Genomic DNA, 21,172 nt, shown 5'->3' on the forward strand with positions numbered 1-21,172 from the left:
AAATAAAAAGATGGATCCAAGCTGAAAACATGACGGCCAAGCAAGAGAGATGTTTTTAAACATCCCCAAAGCAACATCTTTGTGTTGGTGAATAACAGGACTTGCAGCAATCTGGGTGTCTTTGTGCAGAGCCTTGTGAATAAGCAAATCACAGATCAATACAGGCCACAGTGTGCGTTACTCATTAGCATGCTGGGAGCTGGGAGCGCAGGGATGATATCAAACACCAGCCCCCCTTCTCCTGAACAGAGCCTACTGATAGGGCAGTGTGTGCTGCCAACAGTGAGTCATTCATCACTCCGTCCTGTTTCACAACAGCATGATTCAGTGTTTGTAAAGGAAAGTCCTGACTGCAAACATTACCCTCATTCAGCCGCCGTTAGCCTCGTTGCAACGTACAGCATAGATTGTGCTCCGCACGGTATCTGCCAGGACAGTAAATCAGTGGAGGGAGAGCATCCCCCGCTGATCTGGAGATCTGTGGAAACCAAGAGCAATCTGGAGGGAGACCGTGCTATGAAACGACTGCCCTTGGTATCTCTGACACTCATCCTCTCCACACTGCCTCCAAGTCAGCCCCAGTGGAGATGCCCAGCTGAGCACCGGGCCTGTTAAAGTCCGGGATGAAACTGAAGCAAAAGTTTCAAGCCATAAGATGAATTTTCTAATTGACAGCCCTACAAATTCAACCTGGGGAGAGGGAAGAAATGAAGCAGTGCTATGCCCTTCCCGCCTCTTCGGTTTCCAGCAGCTGCAACGCTGTGACCGCAGACTGACAGCTTTGCTGATAAGGCAGAAAACAGCGTGAACTCACCTTGCTTTTCCCTAACCATATTAGCTTCCTCTTGCCAGCAAGACTGAAAACTAGTTTTTGTCAGTCAGTGCAAAGCACTCAGAGTTTCTCAGAGTACAGACAGGCTGATCAAAGAGATGCCTCTCTAAGAGAGGAAGGTCAGCTCTACAGGATCAGCAGAATTGGTGTGGTTTGGCTGTGCTTAAACTGACATGAGCTGTAGGAAGCCAGAAAGGGATAGGGAGATGCAGGCACTCTCCCCTGTGCATGGTTCATTAGGCTGAGGGAAGATTTAGCCCCTAATCAGTTTTCTGATCCTCCTTAAGACCGTCTACTACACTGCTTGCCGTTTCTGTAATTCTCCTGTTGGCTTTCCTACAGCCACCAGTGTCAGGCAGCAAAGCAATTAGGGGAAGCGTGGCATTGTCCCATCCAGGCTTCTTCCCATCCAGGCTTCTTCCCATCCAGGCTTCTTCCCATCCAGGCTGTGCACAAATCCTAGATTTGATTTGAAAGGTAATTTGAAAGTCAGAGTAAAATATTTTCTAATAAGTAATTAATTAGTAAAAATACTTTCTATTTTTCTTACTTTCCCATTTTTTTCAAGCACGAGTAACGAATGCCTTCTGATTTAGACATATATCCAAAGCAGGTATAAATCAGCAGAGTCCCACTGACATCTACGGTGCTTTGTCAGTCTACACAAGCTGCAGATAAAGCCTTTAATGTTTCCACAAAGCAGAGTTATCAGGCTCCTTGTGGGCTTGTATGAGTTAACAGAAAGAGCTTTCTAGCAAAGTCATCCATCACTTGGCTATCTACAATCGCCAGCATGCAGGTAAATCACCAGGGATCTGCTACCAGATGTTAAAAAGGCAGTTGACCTTCTTGTATATTCCACACATGAAAAGAGCTCAGTAAATTATTTGACTTTTAAACAACAATATTCAACAATTTACTACAGAGCCCACTAACTGGATGAGGTGTTAACCTGGACATCCTGACCAAATTCCAGCTGGGTTAATTATACGTTGCCTGAATGTTACCCTCTGTTTCAAATGTGACACTATTTGATGTTATTTTTTGCTTCCCCCCCCCAAGATTGTGATGGAATCCTGCTGTTGCTGTGTTGCACACCAAAAATGTACGCACTACCATTGTAGATGAAAGATCTCCGTATGTAGAGTTTAAAAGCACTCATAAATGCGTTCTTTTTGAGCATAGGAGCTCTAATGCATGGATATGATTGTTTTTATTGCTTTTATTGATGTTGTTATTGTTCCTGCTGTTTCAGATACTATTTACTACTACTGTTTTTTCTTGTCAAGTCCTGAAATACAGATTTGGATTAGCATTAAAATCAGAACCTGCATTTACCCAGAGTAATGCGGCATTCAAATTTTGGGTTCCAATTCAGATCCACTTTAAGGCAAAACCATCAATGGCAAATCCATATCGAGATTACAGTGTGAATTTCCCAGATCTTGTGGGCAGGAATTGCTGCCAGAGCTGTGAATAAGGCTTACTTCAAATCAGGATTAGATCAGAAACAAATCAAAACAAAAAAGGAGAGAGAAAGAAAGATGGGCTAATAACTGCTGTGCTGGAAAATCTCACTAATACTACTTAGGGACTTGACATATAAGATGTAATCAATAAATACTATGTTGGCTGTGGTTGTTCTGTAGAGGGTAGTGACTAGTAATTCTACACGTGGTTGTCTTGGCCGCTGACTTTTCTGCATAGTTTTCTCCGAGTGCCTTCCTCATTTCTGTGTGTACCGAAGAGTTCATATTCTTGGCTCACAATAAGAAACATCAAAAGGCAGAAGCAAAATGAGGAGCAAAGTTCCCTTTGCTAAAGGCACATGCTGTGGCTGCAAGGTTGGGCTGTGGGCGCGACATGGAAGGGAAGGAAATTCCAGCTCTGGTGAATTATCAAGTAAGCAAACTGTCTTGCCAAGGAGAAATGCCTGTGATCTGCCAATCACACTGCTCAGCTGATTTAAGGGACTAAAACTATTGAAGACTTTTCACCCAGCTTAAGGTACATTCTGCAAGCTTCAATGCAGACAGTACATTTGAAAGGATAAGGAGAAGAGCTAAATTTTTTATCAGAATCTGTGGTTTATGGTAAATTTGCAAGAAGGAATAATAAGGAGCACAGGGCAAAATTCTGCCTTGCAGAGTGAAGTATGGACCTCTTGTGATTGCTCTGCTCATATTCACCAGGAATATCCTACTTATCAATACAACCTGGGCAAGGTCAATTTTAACCTCAGAGCATCTACCCAACAAAAGAATTTCATATTACTTGGCTAATTATACATAGCTACCCAAACACTACCTGCCAACTTGGAGAGTTAGCAAAAAATGTCAGCTGTATTACTTGGCTGTGTTACTTCATTAACTAGGCCACATTTCTAGACCCAGCCTGACCCACAGAGGGAGCAAAGTGGAGCTAGCTGACTGTTGAAGTCTGTTCGGTCCTTGCCCCTTGCTAAGCCTATGACCTACTGCAATTGCAATCCCAGGAGGCGGGGAGCCAGCAGGACAGTTTGCTCCAGCCTTTTCATCTGAGAGGACACACAGGGCTCTGGCCCCTTACAATATGATTAATATGCCACAGGACTAAATTTTGGTTTCGGCTTTTCTGTAAATCAGTGTTAATTCAGGGGCAGGACAGCTGAATGCTAGATACCTGTCCGCCTCCAAGGGGATGCAAGTCATCATTTCTTCCACATAAGCCACCAGCCAGCTATCGGCTTGAAGCATCCTTCAGGGTGTATGGGATTAAACCAGAACATTTGTTGGCACAGAGTCGATGGCTTGTTTTTCTTGGGCAGCAATCTAGCACCAGAAAGCCCTGCTCCCGTAGCTCTAACAATAATTCAGACCACTATGGAGTCATATCAATGATGTGGCTAGCACCAACCGTACAACTCATATAACCCATCAGTCACCATTCTTTCTCCTCTCTCCAGCTCGGTTTATTTCCCAAACTCTACTAAGAAGCCAGCTGTTTCAAAGTGCGTATGGTACATACCTGGCAGGAAAGGGCTTACATTCTGCTCCTTGTACACTAAAAGAAAGTGCCCCAGCACTGTACACAGGCCTGTAGCTGTGAAGACAAATTTTTGAATGCTGTTCATTCCTGAGGTGGTTCTCTTGGCCATGACATTGAATGTGTCCTTTGCTACAGTGGAGAGAGAGTTTGCATTCAGCTGGTAGTGTTGCTGCACCTCAGTCTTATCTAATTATATTCTATAAAGTGAGTTATTTGCCACATATTTACATAACCTCTCCTCCCTCTCTCTTCCTGCATGTACAGCAGCCCCTCAGCTGTTCTGTCATTTGGCCACAGAGGCACCAGTTTGCTAATCTAGTTTCATGGTCTGATAGATCTGGACAGTGATCAGTTTGCTTCCAAGGCATTTGTGTAAGAGGGAAGAGAGCTTTGATCCCTATTGGCAATTCAGGCTAATAGGATTGCTTTTCTTATGCCTCAACCAGATTGCCACAGTATCCTCATGTGATAGTCTGCAGTTAATCCCATTCCCAGAAATTTAAGCCTGTGGCCTCTAGATCCAAAGCCATTAACTTTGTGATAATTAATGGTTTGACAATACCGTCCTCCCCCCGCCCCCGCAAAATTCAAAACAAATGCAGGTTGGCAAGATATAACCGCTCTCCAAGGCTAGTGGAGCCTTTATGTAAATACCCTGCACTGCCTGAGCTATGAGGCGATGGAACATTTGAAAGACCTGCTGCAAAGAGACAAATTTGGGACACTTTATCTAAATGCCAGGAAGAGGACTTAGTGATATCCCTTAATCCACAAGACACGAGATGAGGGGCTACCGAGAGAGGAAGGGAGCAAGGAGTGGGGCAAGACCATGATTTAAAACCACCCTGTTATGGGGAGCTTCAAATGCAAAACTTTCCTTCTTGCCTGAAGGGAACAGAAGTGTCCCGAGGAGGCCAGCTCCACCACTCCCCAGATGGCCCAAGGGAGGCCACCTCTGCCAGCTCCATGTCCTTCAGACGTGCAAAACTTCCCTTCTCCTCTTCACACGTGTTTCTTTCACTCTGTGCTCTACTAACAATCAGGGTGGCTGCACACTGCATTGCAAGGCCCTTGGGAGGCCATACGAAGGAAAAGACTCAGAACATCTCATTGCTCAACGTGACTGGGATTCAAAGACACTAAGCCACTCAAAACAAAGACTATTGGATGGGACGTAATGGAGGCAGGCTAGGAGGGAACATTTTGCAAAGGGTCATCAATGTTTGTTTTATTTCATAATCAAGATATAAAAAGGCACCTGTTCTGAGCCATGGACATCTTTGCCAGGGAGCTCCGGGTGGACATCTCAGCCCCTCAGGAAGCGGTGGCACCCAAAATCCAAATGAGAGCTTTGGCTACACCATATCCCTGGGCCAGCTCCTGCCAGTCCTCCATCCTGCCTGTTCTCCTGTTTTCAAAGATGGGCCTTCCTGAGCCACACAAAAGAAAACATATTTTCAACTCAGTCTGTTCCTCTAAGCATTCAATTACCCTGTCAAATACCAACACTTCTTCTTTATGGGAAATTCCTCTGGCAGGCTCCACCTCTTCCTCCTGCCAACTGCTCTTTGCTTTGTCCTTTTAAAGTGGGGCTAGAGGCAACAGTTTCTGCCCTTACTTGTTAGCAAAGGCAATTATGACCACCTTCTGTGAATAATTACCCATTTCTATCTGGTTCCTACAAAAAACTAAATTTTATACAATTACAGGCTACCTGGTGACTCATGCTGCTATGGTGCACAGCAGAGCACTCAACGCAAGCCGTGTTTCAGGCAGTTAAGTGCTGTGTGTATTACTTTTTGTTGTCTTTCAGACAAGTGGTGCAATCCACAGTATACAGTGACAGCTTAAGGGCTGGAAGAGCTGCCTTATTCCTCCCCTCCCTCCCTCGCACGCTCTCAGGAAAGCCACACCAGGTCCCTCAGCAAGCAGTATGGTTATGCCAGTGCAGACCTGCACTTGGAGCAAATTAGTCCTGTTGTAAAGCAAAGTATAACAAACTGGAAGATCACTGGAGTACACTGCTCCCATGACCCCGACCACTGTACTGTGCTGTGCCATGCACATGGACTAACTAGCCTTCCTCTGTGCCCCACTGTGTTACATGACAGTGGCGCATCCAAAATCCAACTCAGTTCTCCATTTTTAGCCAAGAAATAGCCTTTAAGAAATATGAAGTATTCACATGTGGATTTTGCAGTGAGAGCAACAACTGAAACATCCTTTCTTTAAGCTTGCAAGTTCAACCTCTTCTGCAATTTCTGAGAAACAGCACAGCCCAAGTGAGCTGGGGCTTCCCATGTACCTACAAAGTACTTGCCTTCCAAGACCTCCAAGCTGGTCACTCAGTTATGCACATATCCCAGTGAGATTAGTGATCCTGAAGCACTTCTGGAAATGCCCAACTCTCCCCTTTCTCAAGAGAGAAGAACTGAGTTTGGTGACTGAGTTCCAACAAATAGCTGACCTAAGGTGTTGGCCACTTAATGAACATTTCTTGTTCTTGGTATAACACCGTGTGATGCCTCCTGCAAAACGGCAATCATGTATTTATTAAAGATATCAGACCTGATTCTGCCCTCAGCCTGCTGTGACCTATTATTTGCATCTGCCTATGGTGAACACAAAATGTTCCCGACTCAGAAAGCCAATGCCTCCTGCCTACTTTGTGTGTAGGCAACAACCACTGACCCAAGGTAACAGTTGAAAATCAGAACTAAACTGTATGTCAGAATGGCACTCAAACAGGCAGAAGCAATAGCAGCTTAAATTATCAGTGTGCCAAAATGGTGTCCCATTCATTTCACACACCTGCCGTTTCCATCAGGTCTTTGTGATTAAATACAACCCTGCAAAGGACAAAGATTATGGTACTCATACAAATGTCCCTTTGGTATCAAGAGTCGTGTACATGTTAGGAAACAAACCAACTACTCTGTGGAGGGAACATTTTTCTGTGGGCTGTGTTACCCACAAAACAAAGCAAGTTGCTTTGAGAGCAGCAGAACTGACATAATCTGGTTTCTTATAGATCAATGCCTTGTGACCATGCTTTTTCACTGCAGTAACCTCTGGACCCCTCTGTCAGGTTCTCTTTGATCTTTCCCACCTCCAGAATGCTTCCATTCCCCCTCCACACTCACGCACCCGAGTCCAAGCCCCTCTGCAGCACCTTGCGTGTCCCCCAACCACTGAGAGGCCATGGGGCAACATGTGCTTTGGTTGATCCCAACGCCACATGGTGACTGGACGGACCCCGATCACATCCACTCAGCAGGCAGAACTGAACAGATAACATTGAAATCACACTGCAGCTTTTTCTTCAGCAGAGGCACCGATTTTAAGCATGCCATAAGATACCCAGTGCCTTCTGAAGAACCATCAGTTTCCACAAAACTTGTAGGAATGTTAATGCCTTTTTGATCTCTACCCCTATGTCAAATTTGGCTACGTTAGTCAATGGGCTCAAAGTTTCTTGTGGGAAGGGGGGAAGTTCAAGAGACAAATACATGGAGAAAAATGCAATCACCTAAGCCTTGCTTCATTAGGGAAGCAGGCAAAAATAAAAAAGCTGCATGTTTAGCTGATATAACCCAAAGTATGAGGACATAGATTGTCAGAGGGTGTGACCCTGTAGAATTATTTGCATGTGTGATGGAAATCTCTATCAGAATATAAAAAGGATCAGAAATCGGCCCGTTTTCTCTTTTTGGCTCCAGAGAGCCAAATTCTCTGAGTTTTGACCAGATACATAATACAAAACTATAAATTGACAATTTTATGTTGCCTTCCATTCACAGAGGATTCCTGAATACTCTAGGAAAAGATAACCTGCCGAATCAGTCACTCAGTGCCATGCTTGAAAGTAATTCCTCCCTGTCCCCTGCTGGCTCTTGCCTTCCTCTCTGAGCTTTTGTTACCGACTGTCGCATTTGTTGCGCTGCTGTCTCTGAAAAAACAGCTAGCTGCAAGAGACTCCTGCAGCCCTGAATTCCAAGGGTTACAATGACAGCGCTGCCTGAAGCAGTATTTCCTTTTCCACGTTCTGCATTTGCCAGCTGTTAACTTCATCAAGATCCTATGTTGTGAGAGAGTCTTAAAAAAAAAGGGCAGATCTGTTTTCTCCATAGCCTTTGTGGGAAGGCTGTCAGGCTAGATTCGACCCTGGAAAGAAGTGAATTCAATGGGGTGCCACGACATGGCAGGCAGGGCAGAGAATAATTCAGCTGTAATTTTGAAAGACCGCTCCCAGTTCAGGAACAATCATCAGTCACCTCTGGCTTTTTAATGTCAGCCTTCCTGATACACAGAGGGAGTAGAAATCACCTCCTCTTTTCTGAAATAATAATCACTTGTCTTAAATATCAACGCCACTGGAAAAGCTGCATCAGGCCCGAGGTTGCTGGGCTGGATTTCGCTGCCCTCCCGAGACAATAGCGGATCTATAGGACACCCTGTGCCGTACGATGACTCAACTCACAGCTGTCCCTCCTACCCAGGCACAGAAGTGATAGCTTTGACCTTTTGCTCATGGAAGAAATGATAGGGAAGAAAGGTCCTCCACATCTTTGGGATGAACGGCAGTGTCACTTTACTGGGGGATAGCAAAGCTCTGGAACAATTTGGGATAGGAAGTGAGGAAGGATTGTGCATTGACTGAGACGGCAGGTGACATTTTGAAAAAGCAGGACAGGATTAAGCAAACTGGAAGAGGGACAGGATGCAGGCATGAAGAGATCTTTAATGTCATACACACCCTGGCACACTTTTCATGCAGCACATCTTAAAGCTGGAGCGTCCCTCCCATGCCCCCTTGCTGGAGCACTGGCTCCTTGGGGAGCACCCCAGCTACAGAAACCTCCATCCTCCCATACACCTCTGCTGTTTCCTAGGGCTCTCCTGGCTAGCTGTGCCCCAAAGCTGACTTTGCTTCATGTAGGAAGAGCAGATAGAGCCTGAGCAGCTGCAAATATCCCATGAGTTGCATTGGGATCCAAGGTCCATTGCATTTTCTCATCATAGCAGCTAAAGGGTTTCAGACTGAAGGTAAGTTCTCAAAATGCTTTTGCTGTGTTTGAAGGTGCTGGAACAACTTCAGACTACCTTTTGTGAGAGCAGAGTTAGGGCAAGGCTGAGCACTTTTGAAAATCCTGCCCCAAAGCAGTGAAAGTATCACATGAACACAGCCATTTAATTAATAAATCTAGTGTCATTTAATTATACCTAATCCTTATCACACAATGATTTCCCAAAGCTGTCAGGGTCCCCCAAGCTACCACTATTATGCAATCTTCCAAGGTGGGGGATCCACAATTATTAATTCCAGATCTGTGCCCCGCGAGCTCTCCTGGATTTGATGTGGATCACATGTGAGCACACAATAGTGTTTTTGTTGAATTAACCAGAGGATACATCTAGTGTTTATGTCTAGGTGCACTGTGGGCTGGTATCAAGGGTTGATTGCACGGCATCCTGCCTCCCACTCTGCTTCCCAGCGGTTGTTTTGTCAGACATCTGTAGGCAGCTCCCCAAAGAGAGCATCTTTCTGTTTTCCAGCATCTGCAACCACTCCAGAAAGGAAATCAGCAAAAATACAGTGTGGCACTAGGATGCCATTTGCACTTTGGCAGCACAAGGGTGCACGCCTCTCTATTTTGGCATCTCCGTTTTCTGGAGGGCTTTTGCTAGGCAGTGGTCCTATAAGAGGCAATGCAGATGTCCGTGGAGGGAATGAGGAGCACAGTTTCCTGACCACCAGGGGCCACACACATGGAGACAGAGTCCAAGTGGAACCAGATAGAGCAGGTACATCTGGCCGCATGTCTGGTCATCCTTTCTGCTGACGCAGGAGTGGAGGTGTAGGGTCCATGGAGCATCCAGGTCCCTGTAAGAGCAATGAGGTGCTGGCAGGGGGTCAGGCTCTCATCTCCAAAGTGTCTTGTCTCACACTTTCTCACCAGCTGGTCTAGCAAGTCCCAAGATTAACTGCTTTCCACAAATCTTGCCTGATCAAAGCTGTGTAGGTAAGCCAGTGTGCCCTTGGTTCTCAGACTGTGTCAGTGGCATTGATATCTCCACCTCCAATGGAGATGACAGAAACCACCATGAGGGAGAGAAGAACTGATCACCATGTCTCCAGCACCTTCACTGAGAGGGCAGATAGTGAAATTACCTGTTCTCACAAAAGCAGATATGTGGAATAACACACTGACTCCCAAATACCTTTGGGCTAAGTGGGAACAGAACTTGCTTCTGCAGAATAAGGCCCCATCCTCAAATCTGTATAAATACATATCTCTCTTCAATCCACCTGGGCTTTTTATTGTTTATCTGGACAATGGTAAGCTTTTACCAGCCTTTACTTTAGGCTATTTTAGATGATGCATAATGATGCAATTTTTTCTCACAAAAACACACTTATCACTCCCAGCAAAGACAGCTGGAGTCACACAAAGACATCTGAGGGGTCAAATCTGAAAAATAGTATTCAGCCTTTCTCTACCGTTCTTTCTCCCTATTCTTACCTATCCTCTGTTCACACAACAGTGGGCAAAGTTTCCCATCCTCCCATGCACAGTCACTATTTTATACTAATGTTACTCAGCTGGTTTTGATCCTTGGGTTCAGTCAAACCTCATCCAACAACAGGACCTGAGCTGGCTGGGGACAAGGGTGTCCTTTGCCACCTTCACCTTGCCCCAAGTGCCTGGGCATGTAGGAGTCAGTCCTGGCTGCAGTCTCAGCTATCTCTCCCATAAACTGGGCAGCCCTTAACATCCAGCCCCTTATCACGGGTTTGGACCCAGGCTGCTGGGCAAGACTGTCAGCTGGTGTAACTGTGACAAGTCAGTGATGGACGCTAGCTGAAGATATGGTTCATGGCTGCTCTGAGGACGATTCCTGGTTTTCAGCAGCAGCCCCAGCCTGTGGTCTTACCTCTCAGTGGCAATGCTAGGCTGGAACTCAAGCAACACAGGACATGAAAAAGCAGCTCTAAAAATAGCAGGTTCCAACTAATGCAGTGACACCTGCTAGGAAGAGTTAAGATCAGAGCTGCAGCCCCCTAATTCTGAATTCCCCTGCATTTTGTTGTTGTCAGTTCCTGTCTGAACACCACCACATACTGCTCCTCTACCCTTCTGCTGCCCACAGGGGAAAGCCCCCGGAGGGTGGATATCAGATCCTGCCAATACGTGCAAGAGGGGTGCGGGGACGAGCTGTGTGGGACGGGCAGCCTGCATAGCCTCCGCGTCTTCACAGGATGCAGGAACTGAAGGGCAGAGGATGAAGGAAGGCTATGGAGGGTATAGTCAGGCATTAAATAGCACTCGCTGGATTTCTGCTTGGCAGGGATTCACCTGCCCCTGTTCCTAAGCCCTCAGTTCCTGGGGAAGGCTAGATATGAGGAGGCTGGAGGAAGTATAGTTGAACTGGTGGGAGCAAAATTTACAGCACCTACCACAGACTCCTGTGCCCCATGCAGAAGTCAGTGACTCTGCAGAGCTCCCAGCAGGTGGGAAAACTGGGCCTCAGCACCTGGCCCGCCAAGTTCCCAGAAGACGTGTGTGCAATGATGGTGTAAATAACCTGTCTGGGATCCCACATACTATATTTAGGGTGAGCAGGACTGAATAGCCCCACCAGTCCCCTGCAACCCTTGGCACAGCCTAGCCTTCTCCTCTTGCCCAGGAGGGCTGCACTTCTACCTTGCTTTCTTTCAGGCAGTGGGAGAGAGGCTGATCTCCATCACCCTGCACTTCTCATCCTCTTAATGAATAAGGGAAGGAGCAAAAATACTTAGTGCAAGGAAGCACTCACTTGCAGTCCTTATGCTGAGGCTCTGTATGATTGTTGCTAAAGCAAAGAAGACTAGTTCCTTCTGCTGGAAATTGCTGGGTAAAATACTGTGGTCTGCATTACACCAGGGGTCATGCCAGACAGCAAAGCTGTAATTAGAAGGGTCCCGGGACAAGCTTGGTTCACCACAACCACAGGCAGACAGTTAGTTCAGACACATCTCCCGAGCACCCACCTCCCAGCCCATGGCCACAAAATGCTCTCTGGGGCTCTGTAACAAGCTGGAGACCAACAGCAAAGAACAAAAGAAGCCACAGCTTTTGTGTGCCACGGGAAGAGAGCAGGAGCAATCGCAGGTACCCCCAGTGTCCTCAGTCCCCACTGTAAAACTCCCAGATGAGCTCTGGAAATTGGCCAGGCCTCACATTACAAAGGGAATGGGAAAAAAATCCAACATCCAATGGTACCTCCCCGTTTGACCTAAAAGGGCAATTGCAGAGGTCAGCCTGACCCCACGAGCATGAACAAGATACACAAGACAGGACAACGTAGAGGCTGTCCTGCCACTAAGACAACCTTCCCCTCAGCTTTAGCCACTCTTGTGAGCTTCTGCTGATGAGGAAAGTAGACCTGGGAGCCAAATCGTCCTATAAGTTGGGGAACAAAAAATTTTTCATGGCTTTTTCTTTGCCTTCCTTTCTGGCCTATGATGAGTAAGTATCTGAGGGAGGCCTGTTTATTTGCCAAGGAATTAGGGAGTTTTGCGCCTCCCTTTATTCTTACGAAAAGATAATGACCTTTTGGTGGGAAGGTCCAAGCCTTGCCAAGAAATATGTTGTGGCAGCTCTCCAGAGGCAATGACAGTTAGAGGCAAACAGACTTCCCTGGAGAATAAAAGGGTAGATGGAGCTGTGTGACCCTGGACTTCAGTTTAGGCTTGGCAAATTCTTCGGATCTATGAATCTGTGTCGTAAGCAAGGGTGTTTGCTACCCTTTTGACCCCAGAGGAGAAATTAGCAGCATGGGCACCACAGCACCCAGGCATGCAATGGGGTATGTCTGAAAGGCATCACTGTATTTCGTACATGCATTCTCAGCTGGAGTGAAATTAGGTAGCTCAGGCACTCCCATCCCTGGCAGCGTGACTGCAAGCCAGCTGCAAAACCCAAGCAGAAACTCTTTGGTGCTTGGCTATGACTGAACTCCACGCTGCTGTGACCACCAGGTAGTTCATGTGTAACCTCCATGCACCTGCATGAGGTGGGCACACCTTCGCGCTGTAGCACAGGCACAGCCTGCTGACTCTGTATGCAGCCCCACAGTCATCCTGGCCTGGTGGTGTTCACAGGGTGCCTAACCCTGGCAGGCTGGGATTTCTGCTGCTCCTTGCCATCTTCAGGAGGTCCTGCTCAGAGCTCTCTGCAGAGAGCAAGATCCTAGTTCAGGGTCTATCTCTGGATGCATGTGTTGCTCAGAGATTCACGTATTGCTCTCCCAAAGGGACCATGAATTCATATTTAAATGGGGAGAGGCATCTGTTTCCCCATCAGCGCTCGGGTTTGACATCTTCGCTCCTGCTGGTTTCCAAAGTGCAGCTGAGAGCGTAGGTAATCACAATGGACAATGCTTCTCTTTTTAACAGACCATGACCTGGGCCGCTTCCTGGAGAAGCATATGGCTCAGCAGACTTTTGCTTCCAGGGATCCCCAGAGATCCCAGAGAGCTGCTGGAAATGTCAGTCATTCCCTGAAATTCAGCCTCCAGGCTTCACCACAGGAAGTGAAGATATTTTGCTCAGCCCTGCAGCTCCTCATGCATCTTTATCCAGCAATTTCATGTGGAGGTACCGGACAGTTCCTGCCAGACTTACCCCCTGCCTTTGGCCAAAGAACAAAGGTCAAGCAAATAATACCAGGTTATTGCAGTGAGTGACACATAATCAACAGAATAGGTGTAAGGACTATATCCTGACAGATCTGGGTTGCCTCTGCTCCTCACCAATTGCCTTCACTCACAGCCCAACTTGAAAGCTTTACAAGCCCTCAGCAGTCACAGATCAGTTACCTAAACTCTGTTTTCTGAACTTTTCTTGTTATCTTTGGACAGCTGGGTCTGTGAAATTGCCTATTAACAGTTTGCAGACCGATTTAGCTAATCTCAGAAGAGTACGCGTGAATCTAATGGCCAGATATAACAGCTTGACAGATCAATAAGGCACATTCCAACTCTGCAGAGTCTAGACTTCCCAGGGAGGGGTGGCAGGATTTTTATAGCCAAGTCGCCAAAAAGTTATGCATGTGTTTGTGCAAGAGGGAAAGGAGAGGAGCAGAGAAAGAGTGATGTATTCAGCCAGAAAACATTTAGAAGAGCCTGAAGAAGTTTTCTTCTGGATCAAGACATCCTGGAGAGCCCATTGTAAATGCTTCTGCTCTCTAATTTCAATGGAACTATACTTCTGTGAAGCTGAGAGGCTTTGCAGATCCAGGTTGGGCGGGTATATGAAACTGGACACACATGCGCATAAGCCTGTGTTGAAAGCACATAGGCATGCATGTCACACTGTGGGGAGCTTTTTGCACACACATATAATAGCATTTGGACCCACTGAAGTCCCTGGGACAAATGGGTTTTGCAGCTGTGTGTTCCTGACGAGAGCGTGTGGAGGTACCTGAGGATTCAGAGATGACTGATGGATACCTGCACCACCTGTGTGTACTTCAGCAGAGAGACCATAACACATTTCCAGCCACATCTCTTGTCACTCCGCTGCCTATTCCAGCAGTGTGACTGCTCTCAAAGATTGTGCCCATTTCTGTAAATAAACTCTGATAAGGGCCTAGACCCCAGCTGGCGTAACGGAAGACCATGCAGCGGTGCTAATTTACAGCAGCTGAGAATTCGCCTCAGCGTCTCCCAGCCCAAAACAAGACTCTATAAAAAGATGGTTTCTCAAGTTCAGCCGTGGTGCAAAAAGCCCTGTTCCTATAAGAGGGGACTAACCGGGTGGCTCGCAGCAGCGATGCTCCTGATAACGTGCCTAGGAGACGGCAGCATGGCTATGCTACAGCCTTCTCCCCCTGCTTCCCTCCTGCAGTCCAGGTGCAGATGACCCCGACACGCTGGTGATAATTCTGGCAGCACTTTGGCCCACATGGATTTGCTCTGGCCAGCCATAGAAAAATGAGTCTGAGAAATCCTTTGCACACACAGAAAGCTCTCCTCCCTGCAGACCACAGAAGGCTGTGTCTTCCTCGTAATATTTTCTGCTTTCCTTGCCTCCCTCTCTCGTTCCCGTCATTTTTGCCCAGTAGGTCCTAACCAGAGGTTTACCACAATGTTCAGCAGAAGATGCTAGTGCCACTCTGTGACAGAAAATCCTGGCTGCTCTGCTGCCTGTGGAAAGCTTGGTTTGGTCTGTCTCTACCTCAGCACAAATCACTTATTTGCTCTGCTTCTGCAGAGACTGTACAGCTTCATTCTTTACCCTCCAAGTCACTCAGTATACACTTAGCAGCAGGGATGAAAGAGGCTTCAGGAAATAGCATGCTGAGATGTGAGGCCTCCCAGGCCTCCAATCAACCCCCCTGAAGGGGAAAAGCCTAGGGCTAAAGACCAAATTCTAATTATAACAACAGATCTGCAGTCATTCCCAATTATGTCAAGCTCTTCAATGAAGAATTAAACAAGTTATAAAATGGGTGCACTATCTTATTCTTCCCTCTAGCATTAATAGTGTGATGTTGTAAAAATATGGCAATATCTAAACAACACGTGAAGGGAACATTAAAGTGGCATGTGAATGACAGAGGAAAACAATATTAGTGTGATAGACACATCCCTTCTTGCTCCACAGGCACGATTTACTACTGAATTACACTAGATTTAGGCTACAGTAATGCCTCAGATTGCAGTGGGGATAATTCTTAAATGAAGCCAACAAAAACCTAACAAAATCTGATTGCCGGAATCTGGGAAACTGAAAAGATCACAATGTGAAGTAAAAGATTTTTCACTGAAGAACAAGGATCACAGATTATGTTACCAGCAAATGTCATGAGTTGGTCAGTTTGCATCTTTGGATCAAGACTGAGAAACTTTCCAGGACACAAAACCTGAAAGTGTACCTCAAACATAATTTTCATGCTCAGAATCAAAATTGCTGGGAAAAAGAATACTATCATGGTCAAATAATAACAAAATCACAGTTGTCCCTTCCAGGCTGGGAGTTTATGAAACTCGTAAAAGCTAGTACCACAGAGGTGAAATGGGACAGGTCGTAATTGCATGAGCACAAATTGAGCCCTGCAGTCTCAATAGCTGTTCCTCCAGAAGCCTTCGCTAGCACTTTCACATCTGCACATCTTGGTGTGCAGCTCTTTAGGTTAACTATACACGGGTGATACCTCCCTCCCCGTGGCCTGATTCCTTCACCGCCTTCTCCGTTATGCAGTCATTTCCATCTGTGCAAAGTGGGTGGCATTTTACACTTACTTCACTTTCTCTTCAGTCAGGTGCAAATGGCTGCAAGAGGTGCAAAACAGAGTGAAGCTGGGGAAAGAATAAGAAAAATAGCCTGTGAGAAGGTTATTTCTCTCCATAAAATCTGCTTCTTGCCTCTAGCATTGTAGCTGGAATATCACTGAGAAAATGTCATAAGAATATTCCTACTAGTTCAATATATGTTTGTACAGTACCTAGCACAGTAGAATAGTAATAAATAATATTCGTTACACTGTACCCAAAAGAAGCCCTGAATGTAATTTGTAAAGTGATATTAAAGAGATTCAGAAAGGCAGAGAATTCAGGCTGAAGAAAATGTCTCACACATGAGCAAACAACAGAGCACAGGATTACAAAGGAAAGAAAATTGTACTACTTTAACTGCAGTAGCAACAGCAAACTGCAAAGAACCGAGCACTTTGCTATACATACATCAAACCTTTTTGCAGTTAACCTCTCCTATCAGCTGTCAATTGAAGGGATTAGTCACCTCTGCTCAAATACTCATTTCACATAATCTTCCCTCTCAGGCACTTTTTACCATGCAAAGTATTTCACAGAGCTGTGCAACAGACAACCTATGAGTTTGCAGTGAAACATTTTTTTTGGCAGTGCAGAATGTCTGAAAAGGCCATTAAAGCGTTTCTTTTTAGTCTGTTAGGTGGGAGTAGGCAAACCGTGACAACACACTATCTGTTGTAACAACAGGATACGGAGCATTACTGTACCTGCACGCCTGAGCGACTATGATATCCGGGGGGGCCACGTTTACACGCTGTGCCTTCTCCAGCTCCGCTCAAATCAGCAGGGTCATTCAGACTGCAAAATGCCCGAGTCAGAAGCTGGCCCGTTGGGGCTGTGCTGTCCTCCAGCATCATCTGCTCTCCCTCTGCCTGGTACAGCGTACATGCATGGGTGTAATTCTTCCTTCCACTTCCTTTTTTCTACTGCCAAAAGAAATGCCTAATGGGTCCCCACAGCGTCAAGGTCTCTGAGATGCTTTTGGCTTGGTATAAGGGCAGATTCCTATACTGCAGTGCAACTTCTAGGGTGTCTTTAAACCATTTCATACCCAGACGAGAAGTTGCAATGGGTAAGGAGTTACTTGGGGGCGAAGGAGCCTGCTATGACAGCTCAATCAAACTTAAACCTGTCCCTACTGCCCTTCCTTCCCAGAAGACCCACAGGGATTATGGGGTGGATTCAGTGTTTTGTCAACGAATTGCTCCCTGGAGGCAGCTTAGGCAAGGGGCTTCTGTGTGCATATAAACCCGGCAAAATATGCGGCGTCAGGCCTCCCGTGCCTGCAGAGATCGATCCCCCTGCACGCGGGTGGCACGTGCGATGGGTCACGCTGTGAGATGGGTGCCTCGGCGCACACCTTCCTGCCCCCGGGGGGTGACCCACCCAGCTGGGGACACTGCATGCCCCTGCATCTTTATTTCCACGGGAAATAAAAAAGAAAACTATTAAGGTACTTACCTATAAAAACAATACAGGACCAGATTTATCTTTCAGTTTTGCATTGCCTACAGTTCAAGGCCAGAAGGGACTATCAGACAGACCATTTGGTCTGACACCTTGCATATATATCACAGGTCACTTAATTTTAACCACTTTTCCCTGCACCGAACCCAAGAGCTTGTGTATTCAAAAGACAGTTCAGTCTTGATCTGGAGCCATCAAAACATGGAGAATCCATCACATTCATTAATCATTTTCTCTGTTAAAAATGTGAGCCTTCTGTCAGGTGCATTGATTTGGCTTTGATTCACAGCCATTGTTTCTCATTTTGTCCTGCTTTGCCGAGTTAAGTAACCCTTTAGTGTCTGCCATTTTATCCCTATGAAGTTACTTATAAATTTTAATTCAGGCACCATTCCATCTCCTTTCTGACAAGCTAACCTCCGAGTCTCTCCCTGAAAGACATTTCCTCTGGCCTGTGAATCATTTTGTAACTGCTTTCTCCACACTCCAATTTTTTCAACATGAATTTTAAAGCATGGACACTAAAAGTGTACACTTTTCCCATTTGGGTTTCCCACATGTTGAGTGGTATGAATTACACTCCCCTCCTTCCTCTGTTCTTATCAGCCGATTCACGTATCAGCTTTTCCATTATTTCACTCCAGACTGATGTCAGGCTAACTGGCATAAAGAAACTCAACACATCCACTCCCCTTTTTGGAGTTACCGGCATAAAATTAGCCTTTGCCCAGTTTCCCGGGGGCCTTCCGTCGTCTAGGAACTGCTCAGCATTAGTACCGGTGGGCTCATGATCCCCGCAGCCAGGGTCTTTACAGCCCCTGGCCCATAACTTCTCTGGAGGTATGGACATAAATATTTTTCTCTCTCTCAAAGTTTATTCGACAGTCACTCTGCTTACTAATGGAAAGTATTTTCTGTCCTCATTTAAAACCAGGATATAAATTGTTTCCAACTGCAAAACAGAAATATTTATCCAATGCATCTGCCTTTCCCCATCACCGACAACATCCCATCACCAGAGGCTCTTTTCTTTCTGTAAGAGCAAACTTTTTTGCTCTTAATTTGCTTTTTTTCCTGATATCTGTAGCTTCCCTGAGCAGCTTCCTACATTTCATGCATCTCAGTTACTATTTCTTGCAGTCTTTCTCCCCTTTTTCCACTTGTTATACACCAGAGAGAAGAGAATACTTTACATATTGCTTTCACCACGCCTCTGACCCAGCATTTGAGGTTGCTAGCATCTTCTGGGTTTTAAAATGTGAGTGTATTCAGTCCCAGGGAGTCAGGACTGAAAATAACACTGATTCTGCTAAGAACTACAGAGATAGATGTACATGAGAACTACAGAGGATATAAACCACATCAGTGACTGATTACTAATATTCAATTAATTTTGTTATTTAGTTACAATATTGTTTACTATTTTATAGTAGTTTAATGTTGAGTAATCTTACACCGCAGGTCAGTATTTTAATTTGTCTCGGCTGAACCTCTACTGTCCAAAATGGTTAAGTCTACCTCAAAACGCAGATCTGTCCTTTTTGGTCGCACCTCCTGCTGTGGCGTCGCTGGGGCAGGGGCTGAGATGGCCTCCTGGGCCATGGGCAGGGTGGGGCCGCGTAACCTGCCTGGAAGACGATTTTATTTTTTTATAACAAGAGTTGATTGCAGTAATTAACATCATGGCACCCCTCCTGGGAGGCGCACTGCTTCCCCGCAGGCAGGATGGCGGGGTGGCGAAGCGGCCTGGGGAGCCACGCTGCAATGGCGGTGCCGCTGGCGGGCTGGGCCAGGGCTCACCCGCAGCTCCCCTGCAGGCCCGCAGTGCCCTGACAGCGAGCCTGCTTGCTCTTCGGCCCACGGCTGCATGAGTTTTATCCTTCTGGCCTGTAACCGTCGGTGGCAGCAGGGGCCAGGCCTGAGAGCCGTGCCCCTGTTGTGAGGCTGCCCCGCTCTCTCCGGTTTCGGCTGCAGAAATCAGCCCCCGCTGAGGGGTGCGCCTGGCCCCTGGCTTCCCATGCGGGCCGTCTCGGTGAGGCCTCTCTAACTTTCAAGTGGAAGCAATGTAGAGCTGCATTAGCCTGGGCTGGGAGAGCGTTGCAGATGCCTCCTTGGCAACAGCCAAACAACAAGTTTCTTAATTTCCACTGGAGCGAGTTAAAAATGGTTCTGTAGATCCCTGATAGATGCGGGTGTTTATTTTTAGCTTGGATGACCAAGCCTCAACAGTCAAGATGCCTTAGCCAAGCTTTCCAAAACCACGGGGAATTTCAGGCTTGAGGGTTTTTCTCAGAGTCATCTCTGGTGCTCCCGGTTTTCAGCAATTTCTCTTTGGTCCCTCCTGTGAAGAAAGGCCAGGGCAGCTATATGCTATTTCAGGAATAAACCAACCATTACCACAACATGTGATGGGCAAGCCTGGAGGCCACAGGTTTTGTAATGAAATCAGAAATGAGGCAGTCAAATTTTAGATGAAATGAAAAAAAAAAAACAAGGCATGTACAAACCCCAGATTTCCACAGCGGTAAACAATTTGTTCCTTATTTATAAAAGCAGCATTTCTGAAGACTCACAGAGATGATTCTCTTTCAGCATAATTTTGTTTAATCAGGCTTTGAATTAATTAACGTAATTAGTCACTATGGGGGGGATATCTCGGACTGATTTTATGGAGCCTATGTTGTGCTGGTTCAGGTCTTACAGCTTGATTTAAACGTGGCTGGAGGGGCTTATTTACAAGAGTGATTAATGCTGCATAAAATTGATTACAACCTAATTTTAGCTGCAAAACCACATTTCTGCTTGCTCTCGTCATGAGTAACTGCAGTGACTTCAGACCAAAAGCAGTTTGGCTTATGGTTGAACAGCAGCGATGGCACTGGTGGCCCACAGCCCTCGCCATCAGGTATGGCAAAACCCAGCCTGGCTCACACTGCCGAGGAGCCTTGAGCCAGACTGGGGTTACTGTGAGGGGGCAATGCTTTGCCTGCAGATGGAGATAGAAAAATCCGGCAAATCCTCTTTATCGACTGAGAAATCACTGTGCGGTTTTTATTCGGTTGACTTCTCTACTTAAGCATCTGCCTACTGCTCATGTCCCTTTTTCTGCAACACTAAACACAGAAAAGGCCTAGCCTTGAAAATTCCCACTCTTAACTTTCCTTATAAATAAAGTCAAAAGAATTTCAAACATATTGGCAGGCTGCTGAGCTGCCATGTGTATGTAAGTGTATTCAAAATGCACATATATATGTGTGCAATGGTTAGAAAGAATGGGACAGATCCTGACAAGGGAAGCCACAATGAGTTCCCAGCCAATGGACCTACTTCAGAAACAAGAGACTATGCAAAGCGTCTGGCACTCTGCATTGATCTTTTAGATGACTTGTATTTTTCTATTAATAACAGTACCATCAAAATACAATAAAAATCTAATTTGAATTGTATGGCCCTGGATATTGTTAAATAAAGCAGATGTGAAGTTTCTAAACAAGATATCCTTGAGGTTTGGCTCTGAAAAAGAAGGAA

General features: G+C 46.1%; 1 long non-coding RNA gene across 1 annotated transcript; it reads right to left on the reverse strand.

The window, feature by feature from the left end:
- Positions 1 to 1,212: 1,212 nt before the first annotated feature.
- Positions 1,213 to 17,030, reverse strand: LOC148053284 (uncharacterized). Its single transcript, XR_015708816.1, has 3 exons — positions 16,885 to 17,030; positions 16,148 to 16,204; positions 1,213 to 1,291 (listed from the first exon to the last, which is right to left on the reverse strand). It is a non-coding gene; the product is annotated as an uncharacterized LOC148053284 (long non-coding RNA).
- Between the last annotated feature and the right edge of the window lie 4,142 nt (positions 17,031 to 21,172).

The sequence above is a fragment of the Nipponia nippon genome, unplaced genomic scaffold, assembly GCF_047370975.1.
Source record: "Nipponia nippon isolate SJK-2023a ecotype South Korea unplaced genomic scaffold, ASM4737097v1 scaffold_4, whole genome shotgun sequence".
NCBI lineage: Eukaryota > Metazoa > Chordata > Aves > Pelecaniformes > Threskiornithidae > Nipponia > Nipponia nippon.